Source organism: Giraffa tippelskirchi, chromosome 10 (assembly GCF_054371585.1).
Source record: "Giraffa tippelskirchi isolate mGirTip1 chromosome 10, T2T-mGirTip1v1.2.pri, whole genome shotgun sequence".
Lineage (NCBI taxonomy): Eukaryota > Metazoa > Chordata > Mammalia > Artiodactyla > Giraffidae > Giraffa > Giraffa tippelskirchi.
This window is the reverse complement of record NC_137284.1, coordinates 39,293,194-39,309,027: the sequence shown is the minus strand read 5'-3', so window position 1 is coordinate 39,309,027 and position 15,834 is coordinate 39,293,194. Positions and strand designations below refer to the sequence as shown.

The window sequence follows — 15,834 nt, the reverse complement described above, 5'->3', positions numbered from 1 at the left end:
GGTAGTGGAGTATAGAAGAAATAGGACAAGGCTTGAAATAATAAGATTGGGGTTTAAGTATAAATTTGGCCTCTTACCAACTGTTTCTTGTTTCGTGCATGCTCAGTTGTGTTGGACTGTTTGCAACCCCATGGACTATAGCCTGCCAGGCTCCCCTGTCCGTGGGATTTCCCAGGCAAGAACACTGGAGTGGGTAGCCATTCCCTTCTCCAGAGGATTTTCCTTGACCCAGGGATGGAACCAGCATCTCCTGCATTCAGTTCAGCTCAGTTCAGTCACTCAGTTGTATCTGACTCTTTTCGACCCCATGGACTGCTTCCCTGTCCATTCCCAACTCCCGGAGCTTGCTCAAACTCATGTCCATCAAGTCAGTGATGCCATCCAACCATCTCATCCTCTCTCATGCCCTTCTCCTCCTGCCTTTAATCTTTCCCAGCATCAGCATTCTCTTTTCCAATGAATCAGCTCTTCGCATCAGGTGGCGAAAAGTATTGGAGCTTCAGCTTCAGCATCAGTCCTTCCAATGAACATTCAGGACTGATCTCCTTGAGGATGGACTGGGTGGATCTCCTTGCAGTCCAAGGGACTCTCAAGAGTCTTCTCCAATACCATCTCCTGTTTACCAACTGTGTAATCTTGATCAAAGTGCATGAATGTCCATTTCCTCAGTGGTAAAATGTAGATAGTAATAATGCATATACCAGTATATTGCTTTAGGGATTAAATTAACTAATGGGAATGAATGCTTAATGAAATTTATACAACATTATAGAGATACCAGCAGAAGAGAGTAAGGAGGGGAAGGAGGAGAGGAATAGTGGTAGTTATTTTATGTGAAGAAGTTGAAAATAGATCACTTCCTATCGCCACCTTCCTAAAACCCTTTAATTGCTCCCATTGTCCACCAGAAGGTGTGCTCTTCAAGGACCCCTACAACCTCATCTCTGCCAGCATTTCTAGCCCACTTTCTAATAACATTGCTCTCTATTGACAAGTGTCTGTGGGGTTTCATTGTTGAGTAAATGAGTGACATATGAGTGACTAAATGCTTCAGAGGTCTAAGAGGAAAATAAAATCCATTTAGAACTGCCTGCCCACCATGTTCCAAATACTGTATTTTCCTTGATGAACTTTTACAGCCACCCTGTAGAGATTGAGCTTGGGCCTCATGGCCAATAAACATCAGAGCTGGAGGGTGAACCTCTGAATTATATTACACTTGATAATCCCTTCTGATTGCCTTGGTTCTACCAGTTAAAGATGAAGGGACAGAATCTGCTCCCCAATTCTGTTCAGTTCCCATTTATCCACTCTGTATCATCTCTTTGGCTTATCAAAACAGCATTTTTTTAACTTTTCAAAGATTAGAAATGGAATCTATTTTCTTTTCGTTATGCAACAGTGAAGACAATACTTCTATCATGCTTCTCTGTCATTGGTTGACATAATATTTTCTTTACAAATAACTGAAAGTAGTAACAATTATGTGTATACCCTTATATGCCTAGTCAAGGTTTACTATCGTTATAGAATATCATGTGTCTGATCACTAAGGTGCAAGAATTGATTCACAACTACTGTTTGGGCACTGGTTGTACAAGAAAAGAGGAGAGATACTAACTTGTCTACAATGATCTCATTTTAATTCACTGAATCCCCAGCACACTGTAAGGTAATGATTTGTAGGTTTTTAAAGGGACAGAATTGTTCTTCAGCTCTCTCTACCAGTGTCTTGTTTATTGCCTCACAGGCAAATGTGCAATGTGTGTTCATTGAATCTAATTAATTTTAACACCAAGTCAAAAACAAAAACTTAACTGTGAACTTCATGCAACTTTCAGCTTTCTTCAGGTGATTGCGTGCTCTGTCGCTCAGTCATGTCCAACTCTTTGCAACTGCATGGACTGGAGCCAACCAGGCTCCTTCTATTCATGGGATTATCCCAGGTGAGTTGTCATTTCCTCCTCCAGGGGATCTTCCCAACCCAGAGATCGAACCCATATCTCCTGCAGCTCCTGCATTGACAGGCAGATTCTTTACCACTGAGCCACCCGGGAAATTCTTTCTTCAGGTAAGATTTTTTAATTGATTCATTTAATCCAGTGGTTCTTAACAGGATAATTCTCTTTCCCCATTGTTAACGTATGGCAAGAGCTCTTTTGCACAGCTAAGGATGGACATCTAGTGGGGAAAAGCCAGGTTCGTGGCTCAGCATCTACATATGCAGGCTGGCCTCTAACAATAGTTATTCAGTCTAGAATGTCAACAGTGCCAAGACTCGGGAACTTTGAATTCACTCAGTCAATATGGAGCACCTTTCTGAACCTTAGTTTTCTCGTATATAAATTTGGAAGTCCATGGTTTCTAAAACACAATCTTTGAGTTGAAGGCACTCTCATCCATGCTTGCATTTTCTTTCTAGCAACCCTATCAGCTGTCCCTGGCCATCTACCCAAATAGCTCATCTTCAGAGGCCAGAAATGTATAGACACTGGGGAAGCCCACACATTTCCAGAACCACCCATTTTAATTTCCAATTGCACAAGCATGGCTACGACTCTGCTCAGCGTAACAGCAAATAAACCAGACTCTACTACTGTGGGCTGATAAAAGTACCATTTAAAAAATTGCTCATGACATTTTTCAAATGACTTTTCTTTAACATCCAGTCTCAGTTCACTAACTAAACCATTTCTTCATCTCAAATGCAATTTTCAAAGCAAACTATTCCTGACTAATGGTTCTTAGAGAATCCTCAGAAATGTCAGTACCCTTCACTAACTCAGATCATCAGGGGAAAGCCAGTCTCAAATAAAGGAAATTTCTAAAGTATGGCACAGCTCTAAAATTGCCTCTTTATTACTTTTAAATACTACTTTCATTCATCCAGGCAATAAGCCCTTTTGTATTCCCAGGCTGAACTTTGAAAATGCAAAGATGGAATAGGGCAAAATCCCCATGCTTAAGGATCCACAGGCTGTCAGAAGAGGCAAGCAGGCTGCCTTTCGATTGTACTCAAGGAAAGCATTGCGGTGGAAGTCACCAGCTTGGGGTGGGGGGCAGTTGGAGGAGAATTACAAAGAGCATTTGCTTAAGCTAGGATTTGGAGGACTTGTCACTTTTCTCAGGCAAACAGAGGAATAGCATGTGCACGTACTCTGAGTCTGAAGGAGTAGAGAGCATCAGGTGAATGATGGGGGAGAAACACCCCAAGGCCTGGGTGATGAACAAATGACAAAGCAGGAGATTTTGTGGGTTCCTTTATTTGCCTTTGATAATTCCCTGATGATTCAGATGGTAAAGGATCTGCCTGCAATGCAGGAGACCTGGGTTCAATCCCTGGTTTGGGAAGATCCCCTGGAGAAAGAAATGGCAACACACTCCAGTATCCTTGCCTGGAAAATCCTATGGAAAGAGAAGCCTGGTGGCTACAAGCCCATGGGGTTGCAAAGAGTCAGACAAGACTGAGCAACTAACACTTTCACTTTCACATTATGTGCCTTGCTAGAGAGTATGGACTTTATCCTAAGGGCCTGAGAGCCACTGCATGGGAAGAGACAAGGTCAGAACAGACTCTTGGAAAGATTGCTGGCAAAAGTGAGAAGAACAGATTGGAGCTGGGAGAGACTGGCATTCTAGAAGTATGGCAGTTTATCTAGATGTCGTAGCACAGAATACTCCTTCCTACTACAACGTTTGGGTGGGTTGCCTGGCTTAATGAAAACTTAGGGTTTGTTTTTAGAGTGAACACGTCAACTGTTATTATTGCATTAAGTTATAAAAGTCCATGGAGAATCACTTCTGATTTTATGGTGGAGCCAGCTGAGTCCCAAGGGGAAGGAGGCAGTGTGCTTGAGTTACATGGTTGTGACAGATGAGCTAGAACAAGGCATATACTCAGAACTCTAAACACCTAGCCCTTTCTACCCTACCACTGCTATGAGATTGCTCTTACTTGTTTGTAAAGGGTTGCTTTTATCAAGAGAGCAATTTAAAGCCTCTTGTTCTTCTGCTTGCCTCACCACCCCCCCATCATTCACCTGATGTTCTATTTACCCAGTTAATTTTCACTGTGTATGAAGAAAGTTTTTTCAAAGCATAGGTACATTTCAGTCTAGCTCTTATCAGTCTGCTGGTTGATTCCTAATGAACTGAAATGAAATGAATGGAGGTTTATTGTTATTGAGCTTTTAAAGCCCTCTGGATAGATTGGATTACCAAGCATCTGGCAGGAGAAATGTGTTTAACCCTATGATCTGAAATAGACAACAGACAGATGACAGACAGCAAGGGAGGGATTACCCGCCTCTAGAGCTCCAGGTTGGCAGGATGTTTCCCAAACACCTTACTAACTACTGCTCTGATGAGGGGTGGGTGGGGAGGTGCTCCAGCTAATGGCATTGTTGCAGTAGGGTCTGAGGTCCACATTCGGGACGTCCTTGTATGTATCTTCGAATAGAATAGCTATGAGACCCTGGATGTTAAGATAAGAAAGAATTACTTCTCCAGGGAGGAGAAGCAACTTTAATACTGTGACAGTTCCCACTCACACAAATTTATGGGGCTGGTTATGATCCTGTGGAAGTCAGAAACATAAGACAACTCATCATCACATATGCCTTAGAAGCTGGTATTGTCCTAAGAAAAAGACAGAAAGAGAGGGAGAGAGATGATAGGAGGTAGACGAGGAACACATATTATAAGGTTGTGGGGCAGCTTCAAAGAGGAAGAAATAAGGTTAGGGATTATTTCTTCCACGATCACTTGGAACAGATATCTGCTGTTGAACTCACTCTCTTTATGAGACCATTCATCTCCATTCCTCTAGCTTCCACAGGGAGATACTTTTCTTATTGTGACATTCAAAACCTCTTTCAAAGTCCACACTAGTTATCCCCATGAGAGGAGGAGTTGTTTATCTGTAGAATTTGGGAGATAGAGCTTCACCTATCTCCTCCTCCTCTTTCCTTATGGCATGTCCCTACTTGTCTTGGAGAAACATTCATTTCCCCTTCAGGCTACAAGTTTACCTGGGTGGGTCCCTGAGGTTGGCCTGTATTTTTTCAGGCCATCAGTGACTGGGTTAAGTCTGTCTAAATCACACTGGAATGTTAGTGAGCTGACTGCAAATCTTGGCTACTTTCTCCAACTTTTATAAAAAATGAGCATATCTCAGAGTCACCATTTCTCTCACTCCATAGCTGTCTCCTAATTTAATCTAAATATGAGAAAAGAAAATAAATTTATTTACTAGGTGCCCTTGCAACACATAAAATTTTAACCACTACAGTGTCTGACACCTACTGCCTTGGAGTCCTACTAAGGCGTACATGTCACTGAAGATCTAGAGAGAGAACAATGTACCCTCCCTCTGAAACAATCCAAAAGTGGATGAAATGTATGAAATGGTGGTTCTCAAGATACTGGAAATCAGGCAAAGAAGGACAGTGCACCATGAGAGATGGGAAATATATAAGGTAAGGGCTACAATAATACCACTCTCTTGAGAGTTCAGTGTAGGGAGCAAGAACCAGGCAGAGTACCCTGGACTCCTCCCAGCTTCCTAAGTTGAGGAAATGAAGCTGAAAGTCCAGAAGGGCCAAGCAATTGGAGAGCAGATGACTAATGAGGAAAGAATAGTACAGAGAGTGAACTTGGGGATCTGAAAATACTTTCTTAGGTTATTTAGCTAAGTATAGATCAACATATGCATGTGAGGAAACTACCTGAGATCACAGAAAAACCCACTCAAAAGGATTAGGAGAAACAGTGCCTGGCCGCACATGGGCACATTGGAAAACTTTATAAATAAAAAAAAAAAAGTCTGATAGTGGGACATAGTGACCTCTAAATTGAGCACAACTTCAGACCCACCTAATAGATCATAAAAGCATGACCCAAAAGTATCACGCTATTTCCAAGTAACATAACTACATCCAGAACAAAACTCATGAAAATTTATCGGAACATAAAGATCTGCAGAATCCAACAAGGTAAAAATCCATGTCTGGCATCTAGTCACACATGCAAAGCAGCAGGAAAATATAACCCATAATGAGGAGAAAAATCCTTCAACCAAAACCCACCCAGAACTGACATAAATGTTAAAGTTAGCAGAAAAGGAAGTTAAAACAGATATTATAATGGTATTCCATATGTTAAAAAGTTAACTAGAGACATGGAAGATATTTTTTAAAGTCCCAAGTGGTGCTTCTAGAACTAAAAGCTAAAATGCATAAAATGAAAAATATGCTGGCTAGGATGCATGGCAAATTAGAAAATGCAGAAGAGAAAGCTAGTAACCTGATGACATAGGGATAGAAACTCTGCAAAATGAATCACAGAAAGAGAATGTGTTGCAGGGGAAAGAGAAGGGAAAGGAGGAGAGGGGAGGAAAGCATCAAGAACCCTAAATCACAAATGAGTGGGCCTCTGAAATGCTGGCAGGTATTTGAAGAATAAGGGTCAAAATTGTTCTTTATTTGATGAAAACTGTCTATAAGGCCTTCTCAGGTGGCTCAGTGGTAAAGAATCCATCTGCCAATGCAGGAGATGTGGGTTCAGTTCCTGGGTTGGGAAGATCCCCTGGAGAAGGAAATGGCAGCCCACTCCAGTATCCTTGCCTGGAGAATTCCATGGACAGAGGAGCCTGGCGGACTACAGTTCGGGGGTTCCTAAGAGTCAGACATGACTGAGCAACCGAGCACAAGCACCATAAGTCTATAAAACCAAGAATTTTAAAGAATCCCAAGTACAAGAAACATGAAGAAAACTATACCATGTATCAAATTTCTCAAAACAATGATACAGTGAAAAATCTTGGAAGCAACCAAAAGAAAAAAAATTCAAGTTTCATGTAAACAAGAATAAAGACAAGAACAGCAACAGACGTCTTGTTGGAAAACACAAACATAAAAAGAGTACAGCAACATTTTTAAACGACAATAAGAAAATACTGCTAATTTAGACTTCTATACCCAGAACATATCTTTTACAAATGAAGGTGAAATTTAGACTATTTCAGACATACAAAAGCTGAAAAAATTTGACATCAACAGATCTGCATGGCAAGAAAGGTTGAAGTGATTCCTTCAGGTAGAAGGGAAATTATGTCAGAGGAATATATGAATCTACAAAAAGGAGTGAAGAACACCAGCAAAATCTTTAAAAAGATAAATGATTATTTAAACCAGGGATTTGATATTCAAAGGACTGATGCTGAAACTGAAGCTCCAATACTTCGGCCACCTGATGTGAAGAGCTGACTCATTGGAAAAGACCCTGTTGCTGGGAAAGATTGAAGGCAGGAGGAGAAGGGGATGACAGAGGATGAGATGGTTGGATGACATCACCAACTCAATGGATATGAGTTTGAGCGAACTCCAGAAGATAGTGAAGGGCAGGGGAGCCTTGTGTGCTGCAGTTCATGGGGTCACAGAGTCAGACATGACTTAGCAGCTGAACAACAGCAAACCAGGGATTAACAAATCATAGCTCACAGACAATGCTATGGTCTGAATAGCCTCAAACTTCACATGTTGAGATCCTAATGCTCAAAGATGATAGTATTAGTGGGTGGGGTCTTTTGGAAGTACTTAGGTCATGAAGGTAGAACCCTAGTGAATGGATTTAATGCATTATAAAAGGGGCTCCAGAAAGATCCATAACTCCTTCTCTCATACAGCAAGAAGTCTATGACCTTGAAAGGGCCTTCACCAAACCATGCTGCTTCTGCTGCTGCTAAGTCGCTTCAGTTGTGTCCAACTCTGTGCGACCCCATAGATGGCAGCCCACCAGGCTCTGCCGTCCCTGGGATTCTCCAGGCAAGAACACTGGAGTGGGTTGCTATTTCCTTCTCCAATGCATGAAAGTGATAAGTGAAAGTGAAGTTGCTCAGTCGTGTCTGACTCTTTGCAACCCCATGGACTGCAGCCTACCAGGCTCCTCCGTCCATGGGATTTTCCAGGCAAGAGTACTGGAGTGGGGTGCCACTGCCTTCTCCTCACCTGACCATACTAGCACCCTATTCTCAGACTACCAGTCTCCAAAACTATGAGGAATAAATTTCTGTTGTTTATGAGTCTGTGATATTCTGTTATAGCAGCCCAAATTGACTAAGACAGACAAAACCTTCTTGCTCTTTTTAAAATGAAGTACTATTGGAACACAGTTATGCCTATTCATTTATGTATTTTTTATCTAAGGCTTCTTTGAGCTACAATGGTAGTGGTAAATTGTAATAGAGACCATGTGTCACACAAAGCTTAAAATATTGACTATCTCTTTATAGAAAAAGTTTTCCAATCCCTGGTTTAAACAAAAATAGAAAAAATGTAGTATGATGCTTGTAATATATATAAAAGTAAAATGGGTGACAGAATAGCTCAAAATTCAGGAGGGAAAAATGGGAGTATACTGTTGTTAAGGTTCTTCACTATATGCAAAATGGTACATTACTTGAAGGGCACAATAAATTAAAGGTGTATGTTGTAGACTCTAAGGTGAAAGTGAAAGTGTTAATTACATCCAACTCTTTGCGACTCCCTGGACTGTAGCTCACCAGGCTCTCTGTCCATGGAATTCTCCAGGCAAGATTACTGGGGTTCAGATAAAGAAAAATCGTCTTTCAGTCTTGTATTCCCCATATCAGGAAGGATCCACGGACGCTGTGCAATACCACCCTTCCCGACATGAGGAATACAGACTGAAAGAGGATTTTCTTTTTCTGAACTGATAGTCCAAAAAAAAAAAACCAAATCTATCCACAGACTCATCTTTCTTAAATATGAAAAGGGCAAATTCTGTATTATCACTATATAATGTATTCAATCACATTTCTGTGTCTGAGAGCAGATGAAAAGTGGGATGCCTGGGATTCTAAATTAATTTCTTTTATTCATTTTCAAGACACAGCTTCTGTGCTGTATAAGGGTCTCACTGCTCCCTTCTCATTTCTTATTTATAAGACAAACTCCTAGTCCTAATCATCTCTAGCTCTTCCCCAAAGCTAAATAGTTTCAAAGAAACTGAAGTTTGGCATTTTTTTTTTACTCCTAAAATACTTATCTTTCCCTGGCAGTTAAAAAAAAATAAAGTGAAGTTAGTATATCCAAGGATAACTTCATATACCTACTGCTATATCTGATTCTGACTGCTAATCTCATATGGTCATTGAAATAATCAGAACTCTGACTGCAAGTGACAGAAATCCAACCCAAATGAGTTTATGCCAAAAGGGAAAAGTATTACAGCTACAAAAAAGGAAAAGGGTGGTAAGCTTCTCTCTTTTGCTCTGTGTATGTGTGGATATGTGCTACTCATCTCTGCATCTCTCTGTGCTGTGGCTTATTCTTCCCCATTATAGATAGGATTTTTTTCCTACAAGCCCGTGAATATAGCTGTAAGCAACTCAAACTTATTTCCATGGCCAGAAAGCAAGAAAGCTTCCTGTCTATCTCCAATTCAAGAGATGTTCAGAAAGAACTCTGATTTCTGTATCCCAAGCCTGAGGTATAATGATTTTCATGACTGACAGCACTTAGATTTTGATGTGGGACATATTAATCTCAAATATTTCAACATGCTATTAAAAATAGAAGTCTATCTGAGTGATATCTAGATGATGATAACCTGTTTCAGAAAATGACATTCTCATGGTGGTAGGAAAGATGAAAAAAATCTTGACTAAAATTACATAGTTTGGATGAGGAAGGAGCTATTTAAAATAAGCAAGAAGAAGGAGGAGATACGCTACCATGTATAAAATAGATAGCTAGTGGGCTTCCCAGGTAGCTCAGTGGTAAAGAATCTTCTTGCCAATGCAGGAGACTCGGGTTAGATTTCTGGGCTGGGAAGATCCCCTGGAGGAGGAAATGGCAACCCACTCCAGTGTTCTTGCCTGGGAAATCCTGTGGACAGAGGAGCCTGGTGGGCTACAATCCACGGAGTCACAAACAGTCAGACACGACTGAGAGCTAGTTGCAAAGACAACTTTGTCGCAGAGTGGGACACCACTGAGCGTACAGCATGAACATGAGTGGGCACCTACTGTCTACCGTGTAGAGAGCTCAGCTCAGCGCTCTGTGGTGACCTAGAGGGTGGTTTGAGGTGGACGGGAAGGGGGTCAAGAGGGATGGATATATGTATGCATCTAGCTGATTTACTTTGTTAAACAGCAGAAACTAACACATCATTGTAAAGCAACTATACCCCAATTAGAAAGAAAAGAAGGGGAAGCTGAAGAGGGGACTGGGGAAAAGGTCAGGACACATAAAACCACTCAAAGGATAGTTGGAAATCTGGACCAGTCTGCTACAATCATCCATCTGACACTTCAGATTTGCTTATTCAACTTATAGTTCACCATCAAGTGATGGTGAAAAAAAAGAAAGTGAAAGTGTTAGTCACTCAGTCATGTCTGACTGTTTGTGACACCGTGGACTGTAGCCTGCCAGGCCCCTCTGTCCATGGGGATTCTCCAGGCAAGAATACTGGAGTGGGTATCCTTTTTCTTTCTCCAGGGGATCTTCCCAACTCAGGCATGAAACCCAGGTCTCCCACATTGCAGGCGGATTCTTTACCATCTGAGCCACCAGGGAAGCTCAAGTAATGGTAGGGGTCTTAACTGCACAATCCAAAGAAATAACTAAACTACGAGCAGTCGAACGTGACCTAGTGACTGAACAACAACTAGCAGTTTTATTTGAAGTACAGATCAGAATTTTCTTCCTAACATATCTAAGTTAACAAATTAAAAATATCAAGAATTATGATAGAAATAATAGGTAGACTTTATGTTTCAAATAAAATAGCCCCTGCACAAACCTCCGTGCTCCCTCAGCACTTCTCAAATGTTAGAATTCTTTGCCTTCTGCCTTCTTTCACTTTATAACTTCAAAGAGGAAAATAGTTTCTCCCCTATTCGCCTTTAAGTCTCAAAACTTTGAGGTTTGAACAGCAATTTTCCAACACACGCTTTCACCTAGAACACAAATCTATAACATGTTTTCTGAGTGGTGGATCTGGACTCTGTCCTCTATCTCAGTCATGGGAGGAAGGCTGTTAGGGGATGGGAGGAAGATGTGCTTTGTATTTGAAAAATGTGCAAGAAACACCACGTCAGCAAACAACACATGCTGCCCTACCACCCTCTAATGTGTCCTTCAGCCTCTTATCCAGAGTGAGATCGCCCTTCCTCAGGCAGTGTGTCTAGTAGATGCTGTCCCAAGTCACCACAAAAATTGAAACAAAATTAATTAATTAATTTAAAAAAATGATACTCCCCTGAATTGAAGTCAATCCTTAGGAACCTTGTATGTGTATGGGGGAGTGGGGGCTAAGTCGCTTCAGTCGTGTCCGACTCTTTGCCACCCTATGGGCTGTAGCCCACCGGGCTCCTTTGTCCATGGGGATTCTCCAGGCAAGAATACTGGAGTGGGGTGCCATGCCCTCCTCCAGGGGATCTTCCGGACCCAGGGATTGAAACCACATTTCTTATGTCTCCCACATCAGCAAGTGGGTTCTTTACCACTAGTACCACCTGGGAAGCCCCATAGGAACCTTAGTAGTTTCCATAAGCAATGTCAGCAGGAAGGAGCTAGACATTCCCTTCATAAACACCTGCTATCTCCTCCAGCACAAATTACCTCAATAAGGCTTATTCTTCCAAATTTTCTTATATGTAAACATGTGTTTCTTATAGAAAGCTGAAATTTTAAATATAAAGAGGACATTTCAAGAGATAACTCCAGTTTTTTTCATTAGACATTATATCACAAGTATTTTTCATGCAACTAAATTTTTGAAAACATGGTTATATTGTCTGCAAACTACAATGCAGTCATATTAATGGGCCATAATTTACTTAATCACTATTTAGTATATGTTTCCATGTTTCTTTCTTATTATAAATAAGACTATTAAATATCTATATCCATAAATCTTTCTACAGCATTTATTATTACTTTGAAATTAATCCCCAGAAATAGAATTACTGGATCAATGGGGATAAATCATTTTTAAAACTCTTGGTACACATTGTCAAATTTCTTCTCAGCAAAACTGCATTAATTTCCACTCTTCCTAGCACAATCTGAGAGTGATCATTTCCTCTCATCTTCTCCATCAATAGTATCATCTTGTGAACAAATAATTTAAACAACAAATTTAAGTAAGTTTTCTAAAATAGAAATTTTAAATGGATTCATTGTTCACTCACCAGATGGCTTAATTTGCACTGTGACTAGCATCCAAGTAGCTGATGCCTCTTTCAAATGAAGACATTTTTACCAACAACCTACATGTCTATCATAAAAGGGATGGTTAAATAAATTTTGGTACATCTATACTATGAGATAATACATAAACAAGAAAACAATTGAGGGATATCCATGTTTCTTTTTCTTTAAATTACATACATTACTATATATGTGTGTATATATACACATATACATATGTTCCATATATATATGGGCATGTATGTTTAGTCATTCAATGGTGTCTGACTCTTTTGTGACCTCATAGACTGTAGACCACGAGCCTCCTCTGTCTGTGGGATTTTCCAGGCAAGAATACTGGAGTGGGTGGTCCTTTCCTCCTCCAGGGGATATTCCCAGCCCAGGGATCGAACTCCTGCACTGCAGGTGGGTTTTTTGCCATCAGGGAAGCCCCCACAAACTAATACATCTCAGTAAAAGCCGCTGAACGCCAGCATACAAGATGTAGGAACTGACATTTCCCAGAATTTGACAGTGAACCTGTAACAAATCTTAGCCTTTGAGCTATGAAAGCTTGCATACTCTCAAGTAAAGGAAAACTTACTTTCACTTCTCCTAAAAACATTTCTATATGCCATAAGGATTAGATTTATAGATTAATATTTCTCCTATTGATCAAAAAGTTAAGTGAGTATGTCCTAGGCTGGGTCCCTAGATTAGTTTAGAAGGTGCTTGGAGGAGGGTGCATTGTCTCCCTAGGTTTTTCCATTTCAAGGAGGAATGAACCCCTTACCTTGGGTACCTTTTTGTCACAAGACACTGCTGCTGCTGCTTAGTCGCTTCAGTCATGTCCGACTCTGTGCGACCCCACAGAGCTCACTAGGCTCCGCTGTCTCTGGGATTCTCCAGGCAAGAATACTGGAGTGGGTTGCCATTTCCTTCTCTAGTGCATGAAAGGGAAAAGTGAAAGTGAAGTCGCTCAGTCGTGTCTGACTCTTCGCGACCCCATGGACTGTAGCCTACCAGGCTCCTCCGTCCATGGGATTTTCTAAGCAAGAGTACTGGAGTGGGGTGCCATTGCCTTCTCCACACAAGACACTAGAGGTAAGGAATTCTCAAACTCCTGGAGAGAGGCTATTTGCAAATCAAAGATCTATAGTCTCTTCTTTCAGGAGAGATTGGAGACAACTGCCTTCTCCTTTTATTAAAAAAGTTGACATTTTTTAGATTATTACTTATTTGGCTGTGCCGAGTCTTAGTTGAGGTACACAGCATCTTTGATCTTTGCTGTGGCGTGTGGAATCTTTAGTTGTCGCATGTGAATGCTTAGTTGCGTCATGTGGGATCAAGTTGCCTGACCAGAGATTGAACCCAGGCCCCCTGCATTGGGAGTGTGGAGTCTTAGCCACCAGACCACTAGGGAAGTCCCTGCCTTCTTCTCTTTTGTAAAAAGAGAAAATTATTTTCTTCATTTCTCAACTATAGGGTTTCCAGCTACTTGCATTAGACAGTTGACATGGCTCTCATCACATCATCCCATGAGCCAAAACGAGGGCCAAGAGAAGCCTAGTGCACTTATTCACTTGTTTTTTAGTCTCTAAATCTGTCCAACTCTTTGTGACCTCATGGGCTGCAGCACACCGGGGTTCCCTGTCCTTCACCATCTCCCAGAGTTTGCTAAAACGCATGTCCATTGAGTCGGTGATGCCATCCAACCATCTCATCCTCTGTCATCCCCTTCTCCTCCTGCCCTCCATCTTTCCCAGCATTAGGGTCTATTCCAATGAGTCAGTTCTTTGCATCAGGTGGCCAAAGTATTGGAGCTTCAATATTCACTATGACGTATTTAATAAAGAAAATGTGTCTCATATAGAACACCTCTTGTGCACAGGCAGCCTAAAATTAATGAACATGAATATTAAAAATCTAACACAAGGCCCACAAGAACTTCAATGTGGCCATTACTTGTCTTCATCTGTGTATTTTGCTCTTGTCATTGTCTCTCCCTCAGAGATGCCAGCAGTCAGTGAATTCATTCCCCCAACCATCCTCTCCTCATTCCAGTTACTCATCTCCACCTTTCACAAACTTCATTCATGTTTACTGTTTTGTATGTTGTCGCAATCATGACATATGGCTGCTCATTAAGATATTGTTATTTTCCAGAAGTTATCACTTTTCCATAATGATGCAGAACCTTTGAAATGTAATTATAGGCAGGTGAGATTGTAAGTCAGCTGACCAGGAAGATCTGTGAAAAAGGCATGAAATCATAAATTCCCAATCACACCTCCTTGTACTAGCTTGTAGCCATGAAAAAAAGATGCAGATGGTATTAAAAGAACACGTAGGAGATGGAGGTTAGTGAGCTATGATGACCTATCCATGTTCATTATTCTTCTACTTAATATATTCATGGAAATTCTCACACTTATTTAACATATTCATGAAACTTCTAATACTCACTTAAAATATTCATGAAACTTGCTTATTTCAGTCCTATGATGGTCACAAAAGTTATTACAAACAGACAAGGTGGGAAAAATAATCTGAAGCCACAGTGTGTCTGCCTCTCTCAATTGTATTAGCATCTGGCCGGGGGCAGAAACTGTATCTAATGAATTTTGACTTCTGCAAATATCTGATACTATACTTCACACAGAATGAAGTTTTACAAGATTAAATATTTGTTGAATCAAGTCATTTCCACTAGGAAAAAAAAGTGAGGTTAATAGAGGATAAATTGTGAATTATGTCGATAAAAAAAATTACTCTTCGCACAAAAGAAAGTTATCACAGTGTTGGTAAATGTGTGGGGAAATAATTACAAACACATTGTTAGTGGCTGTATAAATTGGTTCATCCTCTCTGGAGGTCAATTGAAGAATATTTATTAAAATTTTATTATACCCACCATTTGACCCAGCAATTCAGCTTCTGAAAATCCATCCTACAAATAAATGTATGCATATGCAAAAAATAATGTGCACAGATGTTTGCTGCATTATTTTTAAAAACAAAGAAAAATAGCCTATAAGTCTATTAATAGGAAATGGATTACTTAAGCTAAATAGGAAACTAAAGACAATATTACTTCCATTTATTTGGCATATGATGCAGCTATTACCCGGAGAAGGCAATGGCAACCCACTCCAGTACTCTTGCCTAGAAAATCCCATGGACGGAAGAGCCTAGTAGGCTGCAGTCCATGGTGTTGCAAAGAGTCGGACACGACTGAGCGACTTCACTTTCACTTTTCACTTTCATGCATTGGAGAAGGAAATAGCAACCCACTCCAGTGTTCTTGCCTGAAGAATCCCAGGGACAGGGGAGCCTGGTGGGCTGCTGCCTATGGGGTCGCACAGAGTCGGACACGACTGAAGTGACTTAGCAGCAGCAGCAGCAGCTATTACCATGTCATTGACATGAACCAAATGTAGAAGATTTATATGTGTTGACATGGAAAGGTCTTCAAGATAAACTGGCATTGGTGGAAAGTTTGGTTAGGATATAGAACAAGAGATATAAAATAATATGTGTATCTTACTGTGTAAAAGTAAACAGAGAGAGAGAGATAGCCCAAACATTTCCTGAAAGAATACACAAAAGACAGTTGATA

General features: G+C 40.7%; 2 long non-coding RNA genes across 2 annotated transcripts in view; both read right to left on the bottom strand.

The window, feature by feature from the left end:
* LOC145523298 (uncharacterized) overlaps window positions 1-15,834 on the bottom strand; it is a 178,264-nt gene that overhangs the window by 36,283 nt on the left and 126,147 nt on the right. The window lies entirely within an intron of this gene.
* LOC145523296 (uncharacterized) overlaps window positions 1-15,834 on the bottom strand; it is a 47,198-nt gene that overhangs the window by 13,405 nt on the left and 17,959 nt on the right. Inside the window, exons 3-4 of the long non-coding RNA XR_014066471.1 lie at window positions 13,009-14,466; window positions 1,819-2,015 (exon numbers count right to left, since the gene is read on the bottom strand). This is a non-coding gene — a long non-coding RNA (uncharacterized LOC145523296). The remainder of the gene's footprint in view (window positions 1-1,818; window positions 2,016-13,008; window positions 14,467-15,834) is intronic.